This window comes from Pan troglodytes, chromosome 19 (genome assembly GCF_028858775.2).
Source record: "Pan troglodytes isolate AG18354 chromosome 19, NHGRI_mPanTro3-v2.0_pri, whole genome shotgun sequence".
Taxonomy (NCBI): Eukaryota; Metazoa; Chordata; class Mammalia; order Primates; family Hominidae; genus Pan; species Pan troglodytes.
The window spans coordinates 41384631-41399954 of record NC_072417.2 but is presented as its reverse complement, the minus strand read 5'-3'; positions in this window follow the sequence as shown (position 1 = coordinate 41399954).

The following is a 15324-nucleotide window of genomic DNA, read 5'->3' as shown; positions in this document are numbered from 1 at the left end:
GAAGCATTCTCAGGAACTACTTGGTGATGTTTGTATTCAACCTCCTGAGTTGAACTTTCCTTTGGAAAGAGCAGCTATGAAACACTCTTTCTCTAGGATCTGCAAGTGGACCTTTTGAGGGCTTTGAGGTTTGTGGTGGAAAAGGAAGTATCTTCACATAAAAAACTAGATAGAAGCATTCTCAGAAACTTTTCTGTTGTGACTGCATTCAACTCACAGAGTTGAACACTCCTTTGGAGAGCGCAGTCTTGAAACTCTCTTTCTGTGGAATCTGCAAGTGGAGATTTGGAGCGCTTTGAGGCCTATGGTAGTAAAGGGAATAGCTTCATATAAAAACTAGACAGAAGCATTCTCCGAAAATAGTTTGTGATGATAGAGTTTAACTCACAGAGCTGAACATTCCTTTGGATGGAGCAGGTTTGAAACACACTTTTTGTAGAATCTGCAAGTGGATATTTGGACCTCTCTGAGGATTTCGTTGGAAACGGGATAACTGCACCTAACTAAACAGAAGCATTCTCAGAAGCTTCTTTGTGATGTTTGCATTCAAATCCCAGAGTTGAACCTTCCTTTGATAGCTCAGGTTTGAAACACTCTTTTTGTAGGATCTGCAAGTGGATATTTGGACCACTCTGTGGCCTTCGTTCGAAACGGGTATATCTTCACATAAAATCTAGACAGAAGCCTTCTCAGAAACTTCCCTGTGATGATTGCATTCAACTCACACAGGTGAACACTCCTATGGAGTCAGCAGTTTTGAAACTCTCTTTCTGTGGAATCTGCAAGTGGATATGTGGACCTCTTTGAAGATTTCTTTGGAAACGGGAATATCTTCACATAAAAACTAAACAGAAGCATTCTCTGAAACTTCTCTGTGATGCTTGTGTTCAACTCACAGAGTTTCACATTGCTTTTCATAGAGCAGTGCTGAAACATTCTTTTCGTAGTGTCTGCAAGTGGACATTTGGAGAGCTTTCAGGCCTGTGGTGGAAAACGAATTATCGTCACATAAAAAGTAGAGAGAAGCATTGTCAGAAACTTCTTTGTGATTATTGCATGCAACTCACAGAGTCGTAGGTTCCTTTTCAAACAGTAGTTTCCAAACACTCTTTCTGTGGAATCGGCAAGTGGATATTTGGACCGCTTTGAAGATTTCGTTGGAAAGGGGAAAATCTTCACAGAAAAGCTAAACAGAAGCATTCTCAGAAACTTCTTTGTGATGTTTGCATTCAACTCAGAGTGTTGAACCTTTCTTTGATAGTTCAGGTTTGAAACACCCTTTTGTAGAGACTGCAAGTGGATAATTGCACCTCTTTGAGGCCTATCGTAGTAAAGGAAATAACGTCATATTAAGACAAGACAGAAGCATTCTCAGAAAATTCTTTGGGATGATTGAGTTGAACTCACAGAGCTGAACATTCCTTGGGAAGGAGCAGTTTCGAAACACACTTTTTGTAGAATCTGCAAGTGGATATTTGAGCCTCTCTGAGGAATTCGTTGGAAACAGGATAATTTCAGCTAACTAAACAGAGGCAGTCTCAGAATCTTCTTTGTGATGTTTGCATTCAAATCCCAGAGTTGAACCTTCCTTAGAAAGTTCAGGTTTGAAACACTCTTTTTGTAGGATCGGCAAGTGGATATTTGGACCACTCTGTGGCCATCATTGGAAACGGGTATACCTTCACATAAAATCTAGACAGAAGCATTCTCAGAAACTTTTCTGTGATGACTGCATTCAACTCAAAGAGTTGAACACTCCTTTTGAGAGCGCAGTTTTGAAACTCTCTTTCTGTGGAATCTGCAAGTGGAGATTTGGAGCACTTTTAGGCCTGTGGTAGTAAAGGGAATAGCTTCATATATTTTGACCCCTCTGAGGATTTCGTTGGAAACGGGAAAAACCGCACATAACTAAACTGAAGCATTCTCAGAACTTTCTTCATGATGTTTGTATTCAACGCACAGTGTTGAAACGTTCTTTGATTGCTCAGGTTTGAAACACACTTTTTGTAGAATCTGCAAGTGGATATTTGGACCCTTCTGAGGATTTCGTTGCAAACGGGATAAATGCACCTAAATAAACAGAAGCATTCTCAGAAATTTATTTGTGATGTTTGCATTCAAACCCCAGAGTTGGAACTTCCTTTGATAGTTCAGGTTTGAAACACTCTTTTTTAGGATCTGCAAGTGCATATTTGGACCACTCTGTGGCCTTCTTTCAAAACGGGTATATCTTCACATAAAATCTAGACAGAAGCCTTCTCAGAAACTTCTTTGTGATGTTTGCATTCAACACACAGAGTTGAACACTTCTTTTGAGAGTGCAATTTTGAAACTCTCTTTCTGTGGAATCTGCAAGTGGAGATTTGGAGCGCTTTGAGGCCTATGGTAGTAAACGGAATAGCTTCATATAAAAACTAGACAGAAGCATTCTCCGAAAATAGTTTGTGATGATAGAGTTTAACCCACAGAGCTGAACATTCCTTTGGATGGAGCAGGTTTGAAACACACTTTTTGTAGAATCTGCAAGTGGATATTTGGACCTCTCTGAGGATTTCGTTGGAAACAGGATAACTGCACCTAACTAAACAGAAGCATTCTCAGAAGCTTCTTTGTGATGTTTGCATTCAAATCCCAGAGTTGAACCTTCCTTTGATAGCTCAGGTTTGAAACACTCTTTTTGTAGGATCTGCAAGTGGATATTTGGACCACTCTGTGGCCTTCGTTCGAAACGGGTATATCTTCACATAAAATCTAGACAGAAGCCTTCTCAGAAACTTCCCTGTGATGATTGCATTCAACTCACACAGGTGAACACTCCTATGGAGTCAGCAGTTTTGAAACTCTCTTTCTGTGGAATCTGCAAGTGGATATGTGGACCTCTTTGAAGATTTTTTTGGAAACGGGAATATCTTCACATAAAAACTAAACAGAAGCATTCTCTGAAACTTCTCTGTGATGCTTGTGTTCAACTCACAGAGTTTCACATTGCTTTTCATAGAGCAGTGCTGAAACATTCTTTTCGTAGTGTCTCCAAGTGGACATTTGGAGAGCTTTCAGGCCTGTGGTGGAAAACGAATTATCGTCACATAAAAAGTAGAGAGAAGCATTGTCAGAAACTTCTTTGTGATTATTGCATTCAACTCACAGAGTCGTAGGTTCCTTTTCAAACAGTAGTTTCCAAACACTCTTTCTGTGGAATCGGCAAGTGGATATTTGGACCGCTTTGAAGATTTCGTTGGAAAGGGGAAAATCTTCACAGAAAAGCTAAACAGAAGCATTCTCAGAAACCACTTTGTGATGTTTGCATTCAACTCAGAGTGTTGAATCTTTCTTTGATAGTTCAGGTTTGAAACACCCTTTTGTAGAGACTGCAAGTGGATAATTGCACCTCTTTGAGGCCTATCGTAGTAAAGGAAATAACGTCATATAAAGACAAGACAGAAGCATTCTCAGAAAATTCTTTGGGATGATTGAGTTGAACTCACAGAGCTGAACATTCCTTGGGAAGGAGCAGTTTCGAAACACACTTTTTGTAGAATCTGCAAGTGGATATTTGAGCCTCTCTGAGGAATTCGTTGGAAACAGGATAATTTCAGCTAACTAAACAGAGGCAGTCTCAGAATCTTCTTTGTGATGTTTGCATTCAAATCCCAGAGTTGAACCTTCCTTAGAAAGTTCAGGTTTGAAACACTCTTTTTGTAGGATCGGCAAGTGGATATTTGGACCACTCTGTGGCCATCATTGGAAACGGGTATACCTTCACATAAAATCTAGACAGAAGCATTCTCAGAAACTTTTCTGTGATGACTGCATTCAACTCACAGAGTTGAACACTCCTTTTGAGAGCGCAGTTTTGAAACTCTCTTTCTGTGGAATCTGCAAGTGGAGATTTGGAGCACTTTTAGGCCTGTGGTAGTAAAGGGAATAGCTTCATATATTTTGACCCCTCTGAGGATTTCGTGGGAAACGGGAAAAACCGCACATAACTAAACTGAAGCATTCTCAGAACTTTCTTCGTGATGTTTGTATTCAACGCACAGTGTTGAAACGTTCTTTGATTGCTCAGGTTTGAAACACACTTTTTGTAGAATCTGCAAGTGGATATTTGGACCCTTCTGAGGATTTCGTTGCAAACGGGATAAATGCACCTAAATAAACAGAAGCATTCTCAGAAATTTATTTGTGATGTTTGCATTCAAACCCCAGAGTTGGACCTTCCTTTGATAGTTCAGGTTTGAAACACTCTTTTTTAGGATCTGCAAGTGCATATTTGGACCACTCTGTGGCCTTCTTTCAAAACGGGTATATCTTCACATAAAATCTAGACAGAAGCCTTCTCAGAAACTTCTTTGTGATGTTTGCATTCAACACACAGAGTTGAACACTTCTTTTGAGAGTGCAATTTTGAAACTCTCTTTCTGTGGAATCTGCAAGTGGAGATTTGGAGCGCTTTGAGGCCTATGGTAGTAAACGGAATAGCTTCATATAAAAACTAGAGAGAAGCATTCTCCGAAAATAGTTTGTGATGATAGAGTTTAACTCACAGAGCTGAACATTCCTTTGGATGGAGCAGGTTTGAAACACACTTTTTGTAGAATCTGCAAGTGGATATTTGGACCTCTCTGAGGATTTCGTTGGAAACGGGATAACTGCACCTAACTAAACAGAAGCATTCTCAGAAGCTTCTTTGTGATGTTTGCATTCAAATCCCAGAGTTGAACCTTCCTTTGATAGCTCAGGTTTGAAACACTCTTTTTGTAGGATCTGCAAGTGGATATTTGGACCACTCTGTGGCCTTCGTTCGAAACGGGTATATCTTCACATAAAATCTAGACAGAAGCCTTCTCAGAAACTTCCCTGTGATGATTGCATTCAACTCACAGAGGTGAACACTCCTATGGAGTCAGCAGTTTTGAAACTCTCTTTCTGTGGAATCTGCAAGTGGATATGTGAGTCTCTTTGAAGATTTTTTTGGAAACGGGAATATCTTCACATAAAAACTAAACAGAAGCATTCTCTGAAACTTCTCTGTGATGCTTGTGTTCAACTCACAGAGTTTCACATTGCTTTTCATAGAGCAGTGCTGAAACATTCTTTTCGTAGTGTCTGCAAGTGGACATTTGGAGAGCTTTCAGGCCTGTGGTGGAAAACGAATTATCGTCACATAAAAAGTAGAGAGAAGCATTGTCAGAAACTTCTTTGTGATTATTGCATTCAACTCACAGAGTCGTAGGTTCCTTTTCAAACAGTAGTTTCCAAACACTCTTTCTGTGGAATCGGCAAGTGGATATTTGGACCGCTTTGAAGATTTCGTTGGAAAGGGGAAAATCTTCACAGAAAAGCTAAACAGAAGCATTCTCAGAAACCACTTTGTGATGTTTGCATTCAACTCAGAGTGTTGAATCTTTCTTTGATAGTTCAGGTTTGAAACACCCTTTTGTAGAGACTGCAAGTGGATAATTGCACCTCTTTGAGGCCTATCGTAGTAAAGGAAATAACGTCATATAAAGACAAGACAGAAGCATTCTCAGAAAATTCTTTGGGATGATTGAGTTGAACTCACAGAGCTGAACATTCCTTGGGAAGGAGCAGTTTCGAAACACACTTTTTGTAGAATCTGCAAGTGGATATTTGAGCCTCTCTGAGGAATTCGTTGGAAACAGGATAATTTCAGCTAACTAAACAGAGGCAGTCTCAGAATCTTCTTTGTGATGTTTGCATTCAAATCCCAGAGTTGAACCTTCCTTAGAAAGTTCAGGTTTGAAACACTCTTTTTGTAGGATCGGCAAGTGGATATTTGGACCACTCTGTGGCCATCATTGGAAACGGGTATACCTTCACATAAAATCTAGACAGAAGCATTCTCAGAAACTTTTCTGTGATGACTGCATTCAACTCACAGAGTTGAACACTCCTTTTGAGAGCGCAGTTTTGAAACTCTCTTTCTGTGGAATCTGCAAGTGGAGATTTGGAGCACTTTTAGGCCTGTGGTAGTAAAGGGAATAGCTTCATATATTTTGACCCCTCTGAGGATTTCGTTGGAAACGGGAAAAACCGCACATAACTAAACTGAAGCATTCTCAGAACTTTCTTCGTGATGTTTGTATTCAACGCACAGTGTTGAAACGTTCTTTGATTGCTCAGGTTTGAAACACACTTTTTGTAGAATCTGCAAGTGGATATTTGGACCCCTCTGAGGATTTCGTTGCAAACGGGATAAATGCACCTAAATTAACAGAAGCATTCTCAGAAATTTATTTGTGATGTTTGCATTCAAACCCCAGATTTGGACCTTCCGTTGATAGTTCAGGTTTGAAACACTCTTTTTTAGGATCTGCAAGTGCATATTTGGACCACTCTGTGGCCTTCTTTCAAAACGGGTATATCTTCACATAAAATCTAGACAGAAGCCTTCTCAGAAACTTCTTTGTGATGTTGGCATTCAACTCACAGAGTTGAACACTCCTTTTGAGAGTGCAATTTTGAAACTCTCTTTCTGTGGAATCTGCAAGTGGAGATTCAGACCTCTTTGAAGATTTCTTTGGAAACAGAATCAGCTGCACATAAAAACTATACGGAAGCATTCTCAGGAACTACTTGGTGATGTTTGTATTCAACCTCCTGAGTTGAACTTTCCTTTGGAAAGAGCAGCTATGAAACACTCTTTTTCTAGGATCTGCAAGTGGACTTTTTGAGGGCTTTGAGGTTTGTGGTGGAAAAGGAAGTATCTTCACATAAAAAACTAGATAGAAGCATTCTCAGAAACTTTTCTGTTGTGACTGCATTCAACTCACAGAGTTGAACACTCCTTTTGAGAGCGCAGTCTTGAAACTCTCTTTCTGTGGAATCTGCAAGTGGAGATTTGGAGCGCTTTGAGGCCTATGGTAGTAAAGGGAATAGCTTCATATAAAAACTAGACAGAAGCATTCTCCGAAAATAGTTTGTGATGATAGAGTTTAACTCACAGAGCTGAACATTCCTTTGGATGGAGCAGGTTTGAAACACACTTTTTGTAGAATCTGCAAGTGGATATTTGGACCTCTCTGAGGATTTCGTTGGAAACGGGATAACTGCACCTAACTAAACAGAAGCATTCTCAGAAGCTTCTTTGTGATGTTTGCATTCAAATCCCAGAGTTGAACCTTCCTTTGATAGCTCAGGTTTGAAACACTCTTTTTGTAGGATCTGCAAGTGGATATTTGGACCAGTCTGTGGCCTTCGTTCGAAACGGGTATATCTTCACATAAAATCTAGACAGAAGCCTTCTCAGAAACTTCCCTGTGATGATTGCATTCAACTCACACAGGTGAACACTCCTATGGAGTCAGCAGTTTTGAAACTCTCTTTCTGTGGAATCTGCAAGTGGATATGTGCACCTCTTTGAAGATTTCTTTGGAAACGGGAATATCTTCACATAAAAACTAAACAGAAGCATTCTCTGAAACTTCTCTGTGATGCTTGTGTTCAACTCACAGAGTTTCACATTGCTTTTCATAGAGCAGTGCTGAAACATTCTTTTCGTAGTGTCTGCAAGTGGACATTTGGAGAGCTTTCAGGCCTGTGGTGGAAAACGAATTATCGTCACATAAAAAGTAGAGAGAAGCATTGTCAGAAACTTCTTTGTGATTATTGCATTCAACTCACAGAGTCGTAGGTTCCTTTTCAAACAGTAGTTTCCAAACACTCTTTCTGTGGAATCGGCAAGTGGATATTTGGACCGCTTTGAAGATTTCGTTGGAAAGGGGAAAATCTTCACAGAAAAGCTAAACAGAAGCATTCTCAGAAACTTCTTTGTGATGTTTGCATTCAACTCACAGAGTTGAACTTTCCTTTTGAGACAGAAGCTTTGAAACACTCTTTTTCTAGAATCTGCAAGTGGACATTTGGAGGGCTTCGAGGCTTGTGGTGGAAAAGGAAATATCTTCCCGTAGAAACTAGATAGAAGCATTCTCAGAAACTACTTTGGGATGATTGCATTCAAGTCACAGAGTTGAACATTCCCTTTGACAGAGAAGTTCAGAAACTCTCTTTTTTAGAATCTGCAAGTGGAGATATGAACCGCTTTGAGGCCCATGGTAGTAAAGGAAATATCTTCATATAAAAACTAGACAGCAGCATTCTCAGAAAATTCTTTGTGACGACTGAGTTTAACTCACAGAGCTGAACATTCCTTTGGATGGGGGAGTTTCGAAACACACTATTTGTAGAATCTGCAATTGGATATTAGGACCTCTCTGAGGATTTCGCGGGAAAAGGGTTAAACCGTACATAACTAAACAGAAGCATTCTCAGAACCTTCTTCGTGATGATTGCATTCAACTCACAGTGTTGAACCTTTCTTTGATAGTTCAGGTTTGAAACACTCTTTTTGTAGAAACTGCAAGTGGATATTTGGAACCCTCTGAGGATTTCGTTGGAAACGGGATACACCGCACATAACTAAACAGAAGCATTCTCAGAAACTTCTTAGTGATGTTTGCATTCAACTCACAGTGTTGAACCTTTCTTTGATAGTTCAGGTTTGAAACACTCTTTTTGTAGAAACTGCCAGTGGATATTTGGAACCCTCTGAGGATTTCGTTGGAAACGGGATACACCGCACATAACTAAACAGAAGCATTCTCAGAACCTTCTTCGTGATGTTTGCATTCAACTCAGAGTGTTGAATCTTTCTTTGATAGTTCAGGTTTGAAACACCCTTTTGTAGAGACTGCAAGTGGACAATTGCACCTCTTTGAGGCCTATCGTAGTAAAGGAAATAACGTCATATAAAGACAAGACAGAAGCATTCTCAGAAAATTCTTTGGGATGATTGAGTTGAACTCACAGAGCTGAACATTCCTTGGGAAGGAGCAGTTTCGAAACACACTTTTTGTAGAATCTGCAAGTGGATATTTGAGCCTCTCTGAGGAATTCGTTGGAAACAGGATAATTTCAGCTAACTAAACAGAGGCAGTCTCAGAATCTTCTTTGTGATGTTTGCATTCAAATCCCAGAGTTGAACCTTCCTTAGAAAGTTCAGGTTTGAAACACTCTTTTTGTAGGATCGGCAAGTGGATATTTGGACCACTCTGTGGCCATCATTGGAAACGGGTATACCTTCACATAAAATCTAGACAGAAGCATTCTCAGAAACTTTTCTGTGATGACTGCATTCAACTCACAGAGTTGAACACTCCTTTTGAGAGCGCAGTTTTGAAACTCTCTTTCTGTGGAATCTGCAAGTGGAGATTTGGAGCACTTTTAGGCCTGTGGTAGTAAAGGGAATAGCTTCATATATTTTGACCCCTCTGAGGATTTCGTTGGTAACGGGAAAAACTGCACATAACTAAACTGAAGCATTCTCAGAACTTTCTTCGTGATGTTTGTATTCAACGCACAGTGTTGAAACGTTCTTTGACTGCTCAGGTTTCAAACACACTTTTTGTAGAATCTGCAAGTGGATATTTGGACCCCTCTGAGGATTTCGTTGCAAACGGGATAAATGCACCTAAATAAACAGAAGCATTCTCAGAAATTTATTTGTGATGTTTGCATTCAAACCCCAGATTTGGACCTTCCGTTGATAGTTCAGGTTTGAAACACTCTTTTTTAGGATCTGCAAGTGCATATTTGGACCACCCTGTGGCCTTCTTTCAAAACGGGTATATCTTCACATAAAATCTAGACAGAAGCCTTCTCAGAAACTTCTTTGTGATGTTGGCATTCAACTCACAGAGTTGAACACTCCTTTTGAGAGTGCAATTTTGAAACTCTCTTTCTGTGGAATCTGCAAGTGGAGATTCAGACCTCTTTGAAGATTTCTTTGGAAACATAATCAGCTGAACATAAAAACTATACGGAAGCATTCTCAGGAACTACTTGGTGATGTTTGTATTCAACCTCCTGAGTTGAACTTTCCTTTGGAAAGAGCAGCTATGAAACACTCTTTTTCTAGGATCTGCAAGTGGACTTTTTGAGGGCTTTGAGGTTTGTGGTGGAAAAGGAAGTATCTTCACATAAAAAACTAGATAGAAGCATTCTCAGAAACTTTTCTGTTGTGACTGCATTCAACTCACAGAGTTGAACACTCCTTTTGAGAGCGCAGTCTTGAAACTCTCTTTCTGTGGAATCTGCAAGTGGAGATTTGGAGCGCTTTGAGGCCTATGGTAGTAAACGGAATAGCTTCATATAAAAACTAGACAGAAGCATTCTCCGAAAATAGTTTGTGATGATAGAGTTTAACTCACAGAGCTGAACATTCCTTTGGATGGAGCAGGTTTGAAACACACTTTTTGTAGAATCTGCAAGTGGATATTTGGACCTCTCTGAGGATTTCGTTGGAAACGGGATAACTGCACCTAACTAAACAGAAGCATTCTCAGAAGCTTCTTTGTGATGTTTGCATTCAAATCCCAGAGTTGAACCTTCCTTTGATAGCTCAGGTTTGAAACACTCTTTTTGTAGGATCTGCAAGTGGATATTTGGACCACTCTGTGGCCTTCATTCGAAACGGGTATATCTTCACATAAAATCTAGACAGAAGCCTTCTCAGAAACTTCCCTGTGATGGTTGCATTCAACTCACAGAGGTGAACACTCCTATGGAGTCAGCAGTTTTGAAACTCTCTTTCTGTGGAATCTGCAAGTGGATATGTGGACCTCTTTGAAGATTTCTTTGGAAACGGGAATATCTTCACATAAAAACTAAACAGAAGCATTCTCTGAAAATTCTCTGTGATGCTTGTGTTCAACTCACAGAGTTTCACATTGCTTTTCATAGAGCAGTGCTGAAACATTCTTTTCGTAGTGTCTGCAAGTGGACATTTGGAGAGCTTTCAGGCCTGTGGTGGAAAACGAATTATCGTCACATAAAAAGTAGAGAGAAGCATTGTCAGAAACTTCTTTGTGATTATTGCATTCAACTCACAGAGTCGTAGGTTCCTTTCCAAACAGTAGTTTCCAAACACTCTTTCTGTGGAATCGGCAATTGGATATTTGGACCGCTTTGAAGATTTCGTTGGAAAGGGGAAAATCTTCACAGAAAAGCTAAACAGAAGCATTCTCAGAAACTTCTTTGTGATGTTTGCATTCAACTCACAGAGTTGAACTTTCCTTTTGAGACAGAAGCTTTGAAACACTCTTTTTCTAGAATCTGCAAGTGGACATTTGGAGGGCTTCGAGGCCTGTGGTGGAAAAGGAAATATCTTCCCGTAGAAACTAGATAGAAGCATTCTCAGAAACTACTTTGGGATGATTGCATTCAAGTCACAGAGTTGAACATTCCCTTTGACAGAGAAGTTCAGAAACTCTCTTTTTTAGAATCTGCAAGTGGAGATATGAACCGCTTTGAGGCCCATGGTAGTAAAGGAAATATCTTCATATAAAAACTAGACAGCAGCATTCTCAGAAAATTCTTTGTGACGACTGAGTTTAACTCACAGAGCTGAACATTCCTTTGGATGGGGGAGTTTCGAAACACACTATTTGTAGAATCTGCAATTGGATATTTGGACCTCTCTGAGGATTTCGCGGGAAACGGGTTAAACCGTACATAACTAAACAGAAGCATTCTCAGAACCTTCTTCGTGACGATTGCATTTAACTCACAGTGTTGAACCTTTCTTTGATAGTTCAGGTTTCAAACACTCTTTTTGTAGAAACTGCCAGTGGATATTTGGAACCCTCTGAGGATTTCGTTGGAAACGGGATACACCGCACATAACTAAACAGAAGCATTCTCAGAACCTTCTTCGTGATGTTTGCATTCAACTCAGAGTGTTGAATCTTTCTTTGATAGTTCAGGTTTGAAACACCCTTTTGTAGAGACTGCAAGTGGATAATTGCAACTCTTTGAGGCCTATCGTAGTAAAGGAAATAACGTCATATTAAGACAAGACAGAAGCATTCTCAGAAAATTCTTTGGGATGATTGAGTTGAACTCACAGAGCTGAATATTCCTTGGGAAGGAGCAGTTTCGAAACACACTTTTTGTAGAATCTGCAAGTGGATATTTGAGCCTCTCTGAGGAATTCGTTGGAAACAGGATAATTTCAGCTAACTAAACAGAGTCACTCTCAGAATCTTCTTTGTGATGTTTGCATTCAAATCCCAGAGTTGAACCTTCCTTAGAAAGTTCAGGTTTGAAACACTCTTTTTGTAGGATCGGCAAGTGGATATTTGGACCACTCTGTGGCCATCATTGGAAACGGGTATACCTTCACATAAAATCTAGACAGAAGCATTCTCAGAAACTTTTCTGTGATGACTGCATTCAACTCACAGAGTTGAACACTCCTTTTGAGAGCGCAGTCTTGAAACTCTCTTTCTGTGGAATCTGCAAGTGGAGATTTGGAGCACTTTTAGGCCTGTGGTAGTAAAGGGAATAGCTTCATATATTTTGACCCCTCTGAGGATTTCGTTGGAAACGGGAAAAACCGCACATAACTAAACTGAAGCATTCTCAGAACTTTCTTCGTGATGTTTGTATTCAACGCACAGTGTTGAAACGTTCTTTGATTGCTCAGGTTTGAAACACACTTTTTGTAGAATCTGCAAGTGGATATTTGGAGCCCTCTGAGGATTTCCTTGGAAACGGGATAAATGCACCTAAATCAACAGAAGCATTCTCAGAAATTTATTTGTGATGTTTGCATTCAAACCCCAGAGTTGGACCTTCCTTTGATAGTTCAGGTTTGAAACACTCTTTTTTAGGATCTGCAAGTGCATATTTGGACCACTCTGTGGCCTTCTTTCAAAACGGGTATATCTTCACATAAAATCTAGACAGAAGCCTTCTCAGAAACTTCTTTGTGATGTTTGCATTCAACTCACAGAGTTGAACACTCCTTTTGAGAGTGCAATTTTGAAACTCTCTTTCTGTGGAATCTGCAAGTGGAGATTCGGACCTCTTTGAAGATTTCTTTGGAAACAGAATCAGCTTCACATAAAAACTATACGGAAGCATTCTCAGGAACTACTTGGTGATGTTTGTATTCAACCTCCAGAGTTGAACTTTCCTTTGGAAAGAGCAGCTATGAAACACTCTTTTTCTAGGATCTGCAAGTGGACCTTTTGAGGGCTTTGAGGTTTGTGGTGGAAAAGGAAGTATCTTCACATAAAAAACTAGATCGAAGCATTCTCAGAAACTTTTCTGTTGTGACTGCATTCAACTCACAGAGTTGAACACTCCTTTTGAGAGCGCAGTCTTGAAACTCTCTTTCTGTGGAATCTGCAAGTGGAGATTTGGAGCGCTTTGAGGCCTATGGTAGTAAAGGGAATAGCTTCATATAAAAACTAGACAGAAGCATTCTCCGAAAATAGTTTGTGATGATAGAGTTTAACTCACAGAGCTGAACATTCCTTTGGATGGAGCAGGTTTGAAACACACTTTTTGTAGAATCTGCAAGTGGATATTTGGACCTCTCTGAGGATTTCGTTGGAAACGGGATAACTGCACCTAACTAAACAGAAGCATTCTCACAAGCTTCTTTGTGATGTTTGCATTCAAATCCCAGAGTTGAACCTTCCTTTGATAGCTCAGGTTTGAAACACTCTTTTTGTAGGATCTGCAAGTGGATATTTGGACCACTCTGTGGCCTTCGTTCGAAACGGGTATATCTTCACATAAAATCTAGACAGAAGCCTTCTCAGAAACTTCCCTGTGATGATTGCATTCAACTCACAGAGGTGAACACTCCTATGGAGTCAGCAGTTTTGAAACTCTCTTTCTGTGGAATCTGCAAGTGGATATGTGGACCTCTTTGAAGATTTCTTTGGAAACGGGAATATCTTCACATAAAAACTAAACAGAAGCATTCTGTGAAAATTCTCTGTGATGCTTGTGTTCAACTCACAGAGTTTCACATTGCTTTTCATAGAGCAGTGCTGAAACATTCTTTTCGTAGTGTCTGCAAGTGGACATTTGGAGAGCTTTCAGGCCTGTGGTGGAAAACGAATTATCGTCACATAAAAAGTAGAGAGAAGCATTGTCAGAAACTTCTTTGTGATTATTGCATTCAACTCACAGAGTCGTAGGTTCCTTTTCAAACAGTAGTTTCCAAACACTCTTTCTGTGGAATCGGCAAGTGGATATTTGGACCGCTTTGAAGATTTCGTTGGAAAGGGGAAAATCTTCACAGAAAAGCTAAACAGAAGCATTCTCAGAAACTTCTTTGTGATGTTTGCATTCAACTCAGAGTGTTGAATCTTTCTTTGATAGTTCAGGTTTGAAACACCCTTTTGTAGAAACTGCAAGTGGATAATTGCACCTCTTTGAGGCCTATCGTAGTAAAGGATATAACGTCATATTAAGACAAGACAGAAGCATTCTCAGAAAATTCTTTGGGATGATTGAGTTGAACTCACAGAGCTGAACATTCCTTGGGAAGGAGCAGTTTCGAAACACACTTTTTGTAGAATCTGCAAGTGGATATTTGAGCCTCTCTGAGGAATTCGTTGGAAACAGGATAATTTCAGCTAACTAAACAGAGGCAGTCTCAGAATCTTCTTTGTGATGTTTGCATTCAAATCCCAGAGTTGAACCTTCCTTAGAAAGTTCAGGTTTGAAACACTCCTTTTGTAGGATCGGCAAGTGGATATTTGGACCACTCTGTGGCCATCATTGGAAAGGGGTATACCTTCACATAAAATCTAGACAGAAGCATTCTCAGAAACTTTTCTGTGATGACTGCATTCAACTCACAGAGTTGAACTCTCCTTTTGAGAGCGCAGTTTTGAAACTCTCTTTCTGTGGAATCTGCAAGTGGAGATTTGGAGCACTTTTAGGCCTGTGGTAGTAAAGGGAATAGCTTCATATATTTTGACCCCTCTGAGGATTTCGTTGGAAACGGGAAAAACCGCACATTACTAAACTGAAGCATTCTCAGAACTTTCTTCGTGATGTTTGTATTCAACGCACAGTGTTGAAACGTTCTTTGATTGCTCAGGTTTGAAACACACTTTTTGTAGAATCTGCAAGTGGATATTTGGACCCCTCTGAGGATTTCGTTGCAAACGGGATAAAGGCACCTAAATAAACAGAAACATTCTCAGAAATTTATTTGTGATGTTTGCATTCAAACCCCAGAGTTGGACCTTCCTTTGATAGTTCAGGTTTGAAACACTCTTTTTTAGGATCTGCAAGTGCATATTTGGACCACTCTGTGGCCTTCTTTCAAAACGGGTATATCTTCACATAAAATCTAGACAGAAGCCTTCTCAGAAACTTCTTTGTGATGTTTGCATTCAACTCACAGAGTTGAACATTCCTTTTGAGAGTGCAATTTTGAAACTCTCTTTCTGTGGAATCTGCAAGTGGAGATTCGGACCTCTTTGAAGATTTCTT